At 43.7% G+C, this 13527-nt stretch overlaps 1 long non-coding RNA gene across 1 annotated transcript in view; it reads right to left on the minus strand.

The window, feature by feature from the left end:
* The window catches only part of LOC138746661 (uncharacterized), a 79118-nt gene extending 66760 nt beyond the window's left edge, over positions 1-12358 (minus strand). Inside the window, exon 1 of the long non-coding RNA XR_011347039.1 lies at positions 12212-12358. This is a non-coding gene — a long non-coding RNA (uncharacterized lncRNA). The remainder of the gene's footprint in view (positions 1-12211) is intronic.
* Positions 12359-13527: the final 1169 nt, after the last annotated feature.

Here is a 13527-nt window from a genome sequence, read left to right on the forward strand (position 1 = left end):
GAATGTTATTCTGTCAGAGCTGCCAAAATGTGTACCACATGTTATCTACAAGCACTTTGCCTTTGGATTGACATGTAGGTCATTATTTTTGGGGAAATGAAACCGCAAACTTGCCTCTGAGAGCTGATCTGCTCTTTTTTAATCCCTTGTTTATTTTTGATGAGGTTGATGTGGAATTTATCACATTATCAATTATGGGACCTTGCTGTATTTGAATTGAGTGCCTATTTTCCAACAATACAAGCTGATTTTCATGGTGAATGTATCTTGAGCGTGTTTTCAGAGGTGGTGCAAAGGGCCACAGAAACCTTTCTTTCCTTCTCCAAATAGAGGATTGATTTTTTTTACACCAGGGGAGCAGATTATGTGGTCTAACAAATGGGCTTTCCTGCTTTCAGACAGAATTAAATGAATGGTATTGACAGCTGATGAGATAAGAGGATGGTGTAAAGACTCAATACATACTTTGTATACTTTTGTCAGGAAAAAGGTCTTTGGATCTATTCTGATTTTAACTCTTTTACGAGTAATTAACACCTCATAGTTTATAATTGTTGAAAATCATGTGCTCGCCTATATGTGGGGTTGAGAAAGATTGGATTGAAACTTTCTATTTAAAAAAAAATAGAAAATTGATTGTAAAGGTGACATCATGACAGGCTCTTTCAATGCAGTTGGGCAAATCACTTAATGTCATTCACCTCTTTGTGTGGTATATTAAAGACTCATCAATATAATTTACAAGATGGCTAATAAAAACCTTTGACGTCAACTTTTGACCTGCAAAATATGTGCTCTTTTCCGTAGGATTTATGAGCGTGCCATAGATCCTCCTCAGATGACTCTCAGCCCAGGAATCAGTATGTGGCTTGGTCAACGGAACAGCAGACATGGGCTACTTAAGGTAAGGAGCTATAACTAATTAATTCAAGCTAAATCATTCTCTTGAAGTGGATCCCTCTACACATTTGGATTATATTAGAGTAGAATGAATGTATTAAAATGCGAATGTCATTGCATGATAAATTTTATTTGATTAAGGATATGTTAACTCCATTAGTCACAATATTTCATGGCAATTGTAGCAAGTATTAATTTGACTGTCCTCAGTGAAAACAATCAACAACTTTGAGAAACAACAGAAATGTAATCATCTGGCATAATGTTATTAGATCTGTAGAGGAATATTAGAATAGAAAATAATTTATCAGACGTTAAATTGTCTTGTTTTGCAACTGAGTGAGGCAATTGGTGTATTTTCATGGGCATTGTTTAGTTACTTTCCTGCATTTACAAAAGTAGAGGATGCTATTAACTGGGAAACCGAGGAGGGGCTTGTGTGCATTCCTGCCAAGATTTTTGCTGGCAAAAAATGTGGCTTTAATCTTGAATCTCACTAATGTCTTTTGTCAGTTAATGAATGCAAAATCATTCAACAATATAATTCATAAAACTGTGGGGGAAAAAAAACTGTGGAGCCTGAAAGTTACACCATGCATTTACTGATGTATATGTGATATTGTTATTAATTGCAGCTCTAAAAAAAAATGTTGTACATTTGAATCTGCATACATGTATTTTACCCGAAGAACTCGTTCAATATGTTTAAGAACTTCTCCTGAAGTACGATTGGAAATTTAGGTGAAATTATTCAAAATTTGTCAAAAAAACTTCACTTTATGCTTCCCCTCTCCCTCAATGACTTTAATTATCTGCCAGCTATTTCTTTTAAAGAATATGAAAGTGGAATTCACTGGATTTTTCTTGATGTTGGTCAAGCAAAGAAATTGGCACATTTACTTTTGATGATGGTGGGCCACGGAGTTGCTTGTTATGATTGAGTGTTTATTGGGCGTGATTAGACTTGCATAGTTTAGGCCTTGAAGAGCTGGAGTAGTATTACATTAGGACGTTCACCACTTCAGCTGACAGCTCATTCCACACTCCCACCACTGTGTGAAGAATTTCCCCTTTCACCCTTAACTCATGCCCTCTGATTTGTATCTCACCTCCCCTTAGTGGGAAAAAGCCTATCTACATTTACTTTATCCCCTCATAATTTACATACCTCAATGACATTTCTCCTCATTTTTCTATGCTCCGGGGTGGGGGTGGGGGGGGCGGGGAAGAGACCTCACCTGTTTAACCCATCTTTGTAACTCAGTTCCTGAAGTCCAAGCAACATCCTAGTAAATTTTCTCTGCACTTTCAGTCTTACCGATATCCTTCCTGTACTGCACACAATACTCCAAATTTGGACTCAACAAAGTCTTCTATGTAAAAGTTGAAAAAGAAATGCTGGGCAACCAACTTCCGTGAAGCAAGAAACAGAGTTAACAGTTCAGATTCATGAGTTTTGAGGACCTGAATCATTAACTCTATTTCTCACTACATACATGCTGCCCAAATAGCTGAGGACTTCCAATGTTTCCTGGTTTTTATTTCAAATGTCCAGATGAATCTTTTAAGACCAGAGAGTTTGTTAAGAAACAATTGTAGCTCAGTGAACTGAGAAACAAAAATCTATACCAGAAAGAGGACGATCTACAGGGGATATAATTCATGAAGAGATGATGGTTCAAAACTTCACTGCTTTTTGAAGTTCATGCTGCGGTATGCTACTAAACTGGGTACCCTGTTGAGATGCAGGATATGTAACTACGATGAGTCTGGAAATTCTGTTAGTTTAACACAGTGGTTCCCAACCTTTTTCTTTTGACTCACATACCACTTCAAGTATACCCTATGCCATAGGTGCTCTGTGATTAGGAAGGGATTGCTTCAGGTGGTATGTGGGTGAAAAGAAAAAGTTTGAAAACCACTGTTTTAATGGTACCCCATTGACTTGTTATGTGTACGGTTTCATAACTCCAAGAGAAATGGGCCATTGACAATTTTTCTCAAGCAAAATATTTCAGGAACAATTGGGTCTCAAACGGTGATTCTCAACCTTCCCACTCCCATCCAACCTTAAGCAATCCCTTATTAATCACAGAGCACCGATGGCATCGGGATTCCTTAAAGTGGGATGGGAGTGGAAAGAAAAAAGTTTGGGAACCACTGGTTGAACACTATACTTTTAGCAGTTTTGTTACCATTAAAGCTTCAAAAAGCAGTGAAGTTTTGAACCATCATCTCTTCATGAATTTTTATCCCCTGTAGATCATCTTCTTTCTAGTATAGATTTTTGTTTCTCAGTACTGAGCTACAATTGTTTCTTAACAAATTCTCTGGTCTTAAAAGATTCATCTGGACATTTGAAATAAAAACCAGGAAACATTGGAAGTCCTCAGCTATTTGGGCAGCATGTATGGAGTGAGAAATAGAGTTAATGATTCAGGTCCTCAAAACTCATGAATCTGAACTGTTAACTCTGTTTCTTGCTTCACGGAAGTTGGTTGCCCAGCATTTCTTTTTCAACTTTTACATAGAAGACTTTGGTGAGTCCAAATTTGGAGTATTGTGTGCAGTACAGGAAAGATTGAAAGTGCAGAGAAGATTTACTAGGATGTTGCTTGGACTTCAGGAACTGAGTTACAAAGTCTGATTAAACAGGTGAGGTCTCTTCCTCCCCCACCTCCTCCCAGAGCATAGAAAAATGAGGAGAAATTCCATTGAGGTATGTAAAATTATGAGGGGGATAGAGTAAATGTCGGTAGGCTTTTTCCCACTAAGGGGAGGTGAGATACAAATCAGAGGGCATGAGTTAAGGGTGAAAGGGGGAACTTCACACTGAGAGTGTTGGGAATGTGGAATGAGCTGTCAGCTGAAGTGGTGAATGCTGGTTCATTTTTAACATTTAAGAAGAATTTAAACAGGTACAGAGATGGGAGAGGTGTTGAGAGTTATGGACTGGGCCCAAGTCAGTGGGACCAGGCTGAAGAATGGTCCTGCAGATTAGAAGGGCTAAAGAGCCTGTTTCTGTGCTGTAATGCTCTATGGTTCTGTTCTATCAATCCACCACAAAATCAGGATTAATAGGCTTTAATCACCTTAAAGTATCTCTTCCCCCACCCCCCCGCACACACGCACACATGTTTTACATGGGATGTTCTGTAAAAAGAGAATTACTCACCTCTGCATTTTTTTCAAAGCAGAATTAAATAATTTTAAGTGTAGGGTTCTTCAGTTACCATCAAATCCTGCAGAGTCCCAATCACGGCACACTGAAATGTTGATTGAAATTGAGCTTTTTTAAATTATTAGCTGTAACTTCGTCAATGCAACTGACTTGCTTTAGGATACCGCTGTTGCTGGATGCAGATATCCCTTTGGAATGGCATCAGTGGATATTGGAAAAGTGAGGGGAGTCTCTTTTGAGGTCAGGTCTTGGGACTGTTGCCTTGCTGATGACTGCATAGTTCTGTCCCATTGGTTTTCTTCTGTTACAATATTGATTGGATATTAATTACCAAGTGTTAGCTACCGCACAAGCTGACGGATGTCATTTTCAGTCTGCCTTTCAATCAAACCTCCAGTTTGCAAATCCAATCCATAATCTCTGTCCTACTTACAATGAGGTTTAAGTACTGCATAAGTGGGTAGTGAAATGCTGCTCATTATACTTTCGGATTAATATTCCAGATCTCATTCCCACTTTACTGCTTTTCATTTCCTCCTGTGTGTCCATGGCAACAGCACTTACTGACGAAGATCTGGTTGCAGTACTCTGCTTGCTTCATTGAATGAAATGGTTAATCAACAATGCATTTGTAGAGTGAGATCAGCATTTCAATTTGTCAGCCCTGTAACAGTGCATTTCTCTCGGGCATATTCCTGAAATCTGGCCAAAAGCTTATCAAAACTCCTGTGATTCAGTTTATCACGTGGAATTGATAAGAATATTATCGTACTGAAGCAAACAACTGCTTAGTTAGTGCCCAAATGCTTTGTATTCTTTTTAGAGCTTTCTACTCACCTTACCACTCATTCATGTCACTATTACCCACTCTCCTACCTTCTGTTCGTAGCTATTTCCACACCTGTTATGATGAGACAATCTAGTCATAGATTGTGCTGAATCTATAAAGATATTGATGCTTCTTTAACTTAATAATGCAAGAAGTAGAGGGTGTAGGTTTCTTGTATGTTTTTTTCAGCTCCGTTGAAACAGTGTCTCTCAAGCCTATCCTTTTTGCTGGGTTCTCTTCAAAGCTGAAAATGTAATGTATTCAGTGGCAGAGTGGTTGGAGAATTGCAAATGCCCAGCATTAACACGTTTCTACTGATCATGGTTTCTAATGTTGAATTCCTTTCAGTCCAATGAGCTTTGCCTCTTGATTGTGATCCTTGCAAATGACGCACGCTTTGCTATCCCGCTCTGAGCTCGGATGACTGTGGACCAGCTTGAACCTCTTCATCAACCTCCTCGCCCCAATGGAAAATACAAATCCTTTCAAACTACAGTGCACAGCCACCAATGCAAATGTGTCCATTCCCAAGTATGGAGACTGAAACTTGCACCATACACTGAATCCAGTTCAATGACTGAGAACTTTTGGAGCTCCAACTCCTTTTCCATAAATGCCACTTATAAATAATCCTGAAACTACCCGCTGGAGCTGCATCTTTATTGTCTTCATTTTGTTAACCAATGCATCGAGTTTCCTCTGAACTCCGTTTATTGGTTCCTCACTATGTAAGATATTAATTTTAATTTAGACATGCAGCAAAGCAGAAGGCCCACGAGCCCATGCTGCTCAATTAAACCCAATTAACCTTCAACCTCGGGATGTTTTGAACAGTGGGAGGAAACCCATGCAAACATGGGGAGAACGTACAAACTCCTTACAGACGGCGCCAGATTTGAACCCAGGTTACTGGCACTGCAGCAGTGTTGCGCTAATCACGCTGCCTCTATTTACTACTTTACGCTTTGACGCGCAGTAAATAACTCGAGAGTCTGAGACTGAGTCACTGATCTACAGGCTTTTATTCATAATAGGCTGGGACCTCATCCTGTGCCGTTACCTGGGCTTCCTGGGGATGGGTCAAGGTTTTGGAGGCTTTATACAAGGTCAAAGAGGGAGGAGTCATGGTGGGGGGGGGGGGGCGGGGGGAGTTTGCCAGGTAATCAGGAATACAACAGTTCACCACATTCACTCCATGTTTTTTTTTTCAAATTATTGTCTGGTGGGGTGACGTGGGGCACCAAGTCTTACACGTTAAGCTGATCCGGTGTCTGAATCTTCTGTACTGACCAGCGGAGCGCCGGTTTTTGGGATGCGGCTGGGGCTGCTGTCTCATCCCAGACGTCCAGTGCTGCGTCATCCTGCTGGGGGTGTGACGGCTCAGCTGGAGTGGGGGGAGGGTGCAACAGTACGTATTGCATGTTTGTGGAAGGAGTGGGGAGGGGTTCAACTTGGCAGATATGTTCCTTGGGGGCCCCTCCCCGCAGGTAGGCCATGCACGTATTGGGGGTTCGCTGGGAGGAGCTGAACCCTTTTGACCAGGGTTTAATTTTATGACCCCTCTCATGTTTTCATAGCAGGATTGCCCCTGGAGATCAGCCAGAAGGGTAATGCCGTCCCTGACAAAGACTTCCTGGGGAAGGAGAAAATTCTTTCATGAAGGGTAGTGTTAGTGGCAGTACGTAGCAGTGATTGAGTGATGTGGAGTGCCTCTGGAAGGACCTCCTGCCAGTGAGAGACACAGTCCCCTGGGCATTTGGGCAAGGAGGATGACCTACCACAAGGTGCTGTTTGCTCTCTCGCTACCTGACTGTTCCCCCGGGGTTTATAACTCTTAGTCCTGCTGATGGCGATATCACTGGCCAACAGGAATTGGCGCAGTTCATTGCTCATAAACGAGGACCCTCGGTCACTGTGGATGTACAATGGGTACTTGAACAGGATGAACAGGTTGTGTAGGGCCCCAATGACTGTGATGATGGTCATGTCAGGGCAGGAGATGGCAAAGGGGAAACCACAAATACTAGTCGATAACCCGTGAGAATGTTTGTCTTGCAGTTATTGGAGGGAAGGGGGCCCTTGATGTCCATGCCCAGCATTTGAAATGGCGTGTGGCTTTTATCAGGTGTGCCCTGTCTGGTTGGTAGAAGTGTGGCTTGTACTCTGCACAGACCCTGCAATCCTTGGTCATGTCTCTGACATCCTCAATGGAATATGGCAGATTCTGAGATTTATTAAAGTGAAAATATCTCATGGCACCAGGGTGGCGGAGGTGATCCACCTGTGCACTGGCACATGTCCCTTGTGACAGGGCATCTGAGGGCTCATTGAGCTTCCCTGGCCAGTACAGGATGTTGTAATTGTAGATGGAGAGCTCAATCCTCCACCTCAAAATGTTATTGTTCTTTATCTTACCCCGCTGTTTATTGTTGAACACAAATGCAATGTCCCGTTGGTCCATGTGGTAGGGTAAAATGTCTGCCAGCCAGGTAGTGACTCCAATACTGCATTGCCTTAACTATTGCTTGAGCCTCCTTCTCTATCAAGGAATGTCGGACTTCAGGGGCCTGGAGGGTGCACGAGAAAAAGGCAATGGGGTATCCCACCTGATTCAGGGGCCAGGGTGAAATTGGATGCCTTGCTCTCCACCTGGAAAGGCACAGCCTTTGCGATGTCCTCTTTTATGCAGCAAAAGGCTACCCTTGCTTCATTTGTCAGGGTGAAGGAAGTGGACCCGTTAAGGGGGCGGGCTTTATCAGCATAATTTGGAACCCATTAGGTGTAATAAGAAAAGAACATCAGGTACCTTTTCAGGGCCTTGAGGCTGTGGGGAAGGGGGAGGTCCAGCAGAGGCCACATGCAGTTGGGGTCAGGGCCAATGACCCCATTCTCTGTGACACAGCCAAGGATCACTAGTTGGATAGTGTGGAAGACACATTTTCCTTATTGTAGGTCAGGTTCAAGTATTTGGCAGTGGTGAAGAATTTCTGGAGGTTTTGGCCACAGATTATGATACTATCCGGATATGGGAAGTGGGCACGCAGGTCACTTTGGTTAGCCCTTCAGTACATCTCATATTGGAAGATGGAAATGCCATTGGTGACTGTGGAAGGGATAGAGGCAACCATCCGCCTTGAAAGCTGTGTGTTGGTGATCCTCAGGACTGATGGAGGGTTGGTGGTAGGCGGATTCCAGGTCTTTTGTGGAGAACACACAATACTGGGTGATTTGGTTGACCATATCCGCAATGCGAGTAAGGAGGTACGCATTCAGCTGCAAGTAATGATTGATGGTTTGACTATAGTCAATCACCATTCTACGTTTACCCCCACCAATGACCACCACTACCCCGGTTCTCCAGGGGCTGGTGCTGGCCTCAATAATCCCCTCGTCCAGGAGTGGTCATACCTCTGCCTTTATAAATATCTTGTCCTCCTCACTGTACCTTTGTGGTGACTGGCTTACGATTAGAGGTTGGTGACCCGCGGTGGAGGGTAGAGAGACCGCGCCTTGGTAGGGCCAGCGAGGAGGGAGGAAATGGGGGGCAGAGTGGCTGGTTGAGGAACTGAAGGTTGCTGACCATGAGGGGTGGGAGACGACCGTCATATTGCATAGTGACACACTTTAAGTGGCACTGGGTCTAGCCCTAACAGTTTTGGCGCACAGGGCTGTGGCATAATGACTCCCCACATGGTCAGCGTCACAGGAGTGTAGCTGCAGATTTCTGTGGAGAGAGAGTTTGAGGCTCGGGCAACTTTGTCGACAACAGGTTTTGCCAAAAGGGAATAGCATTGGACAGTGTCTGAATGAATAAAGCTCTCAGTGCTTCCACTGTCAAAGTCATTTAGTCACCTGGTAGTTGATGGATATGTCCATCATGGAGTGGGTGAGTTGGTGACGGCTGCTCTGATCCAGCATCATGGAGGCCAGGGTCTGTCCATGGTCCAACCCATGCTGACTCACAGTCTGGGGGCATAATGATGGTGCCCACACGGCGGCGTCAAAGATGGCAGCCCACATGTTGTGGAGTGGTTGTCCCCGGAAGATGCTGGCATCAAAGATGGAGGCTGCCATGCTGCACATATGACAGCAGTGGGACTGGAGATCTTTGATCAGCATGCTCTTGCTTAGTCGCCCTTCTTCCTGCACTTGAAGCAGATTGCATCTTTCACCGGGCAGCATTTTTGGGGGTGCTTTGCTTGGTCGCAGGAGTAGGACTTTGGGTGCTCCTGGGAGACAGCGGCTGCGGTGGGTTCATTAATTGGGCATGGTAGTGGACCGATGGCCTGTAGACCAGGGATGGCATTCCCTGTGTGCGCCCATTCGCAGAGTATGCTCCCGTGCTGCGGAGGGCAATCACCAGTGACTTCACAAGATTGATCACTCCTTTCAAGTCTAACTTACTCTGCTTGAGTAACCACTGGTGCATGTAGTCAGACCTGATGTCTACAACTTAGGTGTCCCAGATTGTGTTTTCCGTGGTTTGGGCGGCTGATACTGCCTGCAAGTTGCACACTCGCGCGAGTACCCGGAGGAACTCATTGCCCAATTTGCCCAATCACTGTCTATGGGTGGCCAGCATGTGCCTGGCATATACTTCGTTAACTTTCTCCCACTATTGTTGCTTGAATATATCCATTGCTTTCACGTATGTGGTGGTGTCCATGATCATTGGGAACACTTGGGGTTTGACACAGGAGAAGAGTAGATGCAGTCTGTTTGGGTTGGTGACCACGATGTCGGCTAAGTTTTGTAGGAAGACCTTAAAGCAATGTAGCCAGAGTTCAAAACTGTCTGAGGCATCAGGCGACTGTGGGTCAATTTATAGGTGGTCAGGTTTCAGGAGTTGGTCCATTGTTGAGGATGAAAACAAAAAATTGTGAATAAAATTGACACGCAGTAAACAACTAGAGAGTCACTGATTTACAGGCTTTTATTCACAATGGACAGGGACCTCATCCTATGCTGTGACCTGGGTTTTCTGGGGAAGGGTCAAGGTGTTAGAGGCTTTATACAAGGTCAAAAAGAGTGGGGCCACAGGTACAGTCACAGAATGGGGCGGAGCCAGGTGATCAGGAATACAGAAGTTCACCACACACTTTATTCTTTACTGCTCTTTTTTCCAAACCTTTTTCCACAATTTATTCATCTACCACCTGCTTGACAGCTAATATTAATCTGACTCTGTGCCTGGACAGACTCCTTGCATCTCTTTCCTTCCTTAATGTATCATTAAACATCATTCATCAATACCATTAATATAAATACCTGCCAGCCCATCTTAATCTTAACCTTTTCTCTCTTGTCAACCCTCCTCATTGGCATCCTCAAACAGCTGCATTTAGATTTATGAAACGCATTTTATCTTTCATGAAACTGTTCATGCTGCCTGATCAGAAAAATAGCTTTCTAAGTGCCTTGGCTCACATTCTTGATGCGATCATTCAGCATTTTACTGACAACTGATGTTCAAGTAACTTGTCTTCAGTTCCCTATTTTCTTTCTTGAAAAATTGTGACATTTGCTCTCTTCAAAACGTTTTGCGAATTTTTGAATGTCAGCATGATTGTATTCTCTCTGTTCATGATGACACAGGCCATGGATTGGAGGGCTGTGGTCATAATACCAGACAAAATAATAATCTGGCGCAGACTGGATGGGTCGTATGGCCTGTTTCTGTGCTTTTGAGTCCTGTGGTTCTATCTCTGTGGTCATCTCCTCTTCTAAGGATAAGGGGATCACATCCGATTGATCTGATGGCTTGTTGTCATTCAACATTGGGCACTAGTTTAGACACATTTATTGTGGTTTCTGGGTGAGAACGGATTCAATTGGTGTTTGCTCCTGTCTCTGATATTCCTTATTTCCTCAGTGTAATTTCTGTTGACTTTGAGGGATTCACACTTTTATCTGCATAATTTATGATCCATGGCAACCATAGAAGGATGAACTGGTTTCACTTCTAGTGAATTTCACTGGCACTTTGGCAGCTGTGTAATGAACTGATTGACAAACGATGATAAAATGCAAGTTCATCAGTGAAGGATGGTTTAAATGCAAGACTCGCCAAATGAAGAAAAGGTCTCCACACTTCACGTACCACCAAACTGCAGCTGTGTTATACAGGCTCGACAGTTTTGTATTTCATCAACAAAAATAGTTTTTTTGGCATCCTAATTCTGATCATTTTCAGTGGGCTTTCCAAATACCTAGACCAGTTCTTTGTGGCAACACAAAAGCCAAGGTAAGTTGGTTCCTTGGCTCTGTTCAACCATTCAGTGACCAATTTGTACCTTTAAACATTAATTGGCCTTTGTTGAAGAATCCTTATAGTCTTCTTAACAAATCTAGTAGTCTTAATTTTGGAGTTATTGATTGGGTACCAACTTTGCCATCCTGGAAGTAGAGATGAAGGTTTCCATTATCTGTTGCATGAAGATGTCCTTCCTGACATTGACCTCCTTTGTTCATGACTGTCTTTATGCCCCTTTCACACTGCCAACCCTCCTAGGAAACAGGCACGCTACACTCGGGAACCTTTCCCACTGCACCCTGATTTACCTGGTTAATCGGCAACCTGGCATTTTAAAGTGGTGGGGGGGGGGTGTCCCATCTCCAGCAGTGATGATGTGAGAGCAGGTTGAGCTTTCACACTGCCAGAAGGTGAATAATGAGTTAACTCGGCTGGGCTCTGACACTTGCCCCCACCAAGTGTCAGAACCCGGTTGGATTTAACTCGCCCTGCCTGGTTGGGACATTTCCCACTGCATGGTTAGTGGGAACAAGCCCAGTAAATTACCTGATTCAACCCACAAGTAAGCGGCAGTGTGAAAGGGGCTTTTTCACGCCAGTGGACAAGTTCAAGTTTATTATCATCTGATTGTACAAGTACAACCTGTCCTTGGTGGAATCCAGGCAACAACACACATATAGACAAACAATATGGATATACATATATAAAAATAAATATTGTTTAATAGATAGTAGAATATCGGAGGCTTTGTATAAGTAGTTAATTTCAGTCATTCAGCAGTCTCACTGTTTCTCAGCCTGGTGATTCTGGCTTGATACTCCTGTATCTCTTTCCATTATTTTTTGGAATATTATATTTAAACATTTTAAAAACCATAATAACATCAATTATAATAAGTTTATATACTCCCTCCTCCCCCTATATCTACCCACAAAAAAGAGAGAAAGAGGGAAGATCATCAATTATATATTTTAACTATTCAGCTGTGAAAACCAAGACACCACACTGGAATGGACTGAGAGTTCAAATCTTCAAACCAAGAATGTACCTCTTTCGTGACGGGAGTAGCTGAGGGATGCTGTGTGCCGGGTGGGAGGGATCCTCGTTGAATTTTGTGAGCCCTCTTTAAAAATAATCCTGGTATATCACGTCGATGAGTGGGGAAGGAGACCCCAGTGATCCTCTCCTGTTCTTGAGGTCCTGTGGATTGACCTCCGACCTACTGCTTGACAGCAACTGTACCACATTGTGATGCAGCCGGCAAGGACAGTCTCGATAGAGCCTTTGTACACAGTTGACAGGATGGTGGCCGGTAGCCTTGCCTGCCTCAGGCAAAGTAATGGGCTGGTATTTGACCATCTAGCAAAAGTGCACCGGAACAGTACTGAATAGTGGTGAGGTGTCCTGCTGAAAGGCCCTTCCAAAGGGTCCCCTGTCTTGACATGGGTGTGGTAGATGCACTTTGTAATCACACAGGCATTTCCTCCAGAAGGCAGTGAGGTTTTGAGTCTGTGAGCTCTTTCATGATCTGCACCCCATCAATGTGCTGCAACAGATTCAGTAGATGGTGCCTTACAGTGGTGACTCTGTGTGTGAAGCTCTGACAGGAATGATCCAACTTTCCCTTTCAGAACTTAACTGTAAATAAGAATATCCTAAGATTGTTGGCAGATCTTGGAATTGTAAGAATTGGCAGTGCCAATTGGACCTTTAAACAGCCGGCGCTCAGTCAAGTTCAACACCACGGGACTTTTAAATAGTCAACAAGTGAGCCATTTAAACTGCGCAGGAGTCGCAAACAGCAGATGCTTAGTACATTTAAACATCGCAAAAGATTTAAATTGACATTGCAAGGACCATTACTAAAACCGGACCCATGGGCCATGTAAAGAAGACCCAACCATGTGGATGCAGGGGTGGGGGGGGGGTGCTGCAGGTTAAGCTGAGATGCCGGGCCATGAGGCACCACTCACCACCATTCCCCTGGCCAATGTACAATTATTGGAGAACAAACTTTGAGGAACTTCAAGCCAGACGTCAACATCAGGGAGTGCTGTACGATCTGCTTTACAGAAACCTGGTAAGACATGGACATTCTGGACACCCTCCACTGCGCTGACCAGATAGCGGTCTCAGGAAAAACTGTGGGAGGCAGCATTTGTGTCATCATCAATTCATCATGGTGCACCAACATGACCCAGTCCTGCTCCCATGACCTGGAACATCTGGCGATCAAGTGTCACCCATTCTACCAGCCAAGGGAGTTCACTGCCATCATCGTGGTCATAGTGTACATTCTTCCTCAGACTAATGTCAGGCTGGCACTGCAGTTAACAGCCATGAGACAGCATATCCTGATGCCTT

The sequence above is a fragment of the Narcine bancroftii genome, chromosome 1 (assembly GCF_036971445.1).
Source record: "Narcine bancroftii isolate sNarBan1 chromosome 1, sNarBan1.hap1, whole genome shotgun sequence".
NCBI lineage: Eukaryota > Metazoa > Chordata > Chondrichthyes > Torpediniformes > Narcinidae > Narcine > Narcine bancroftii.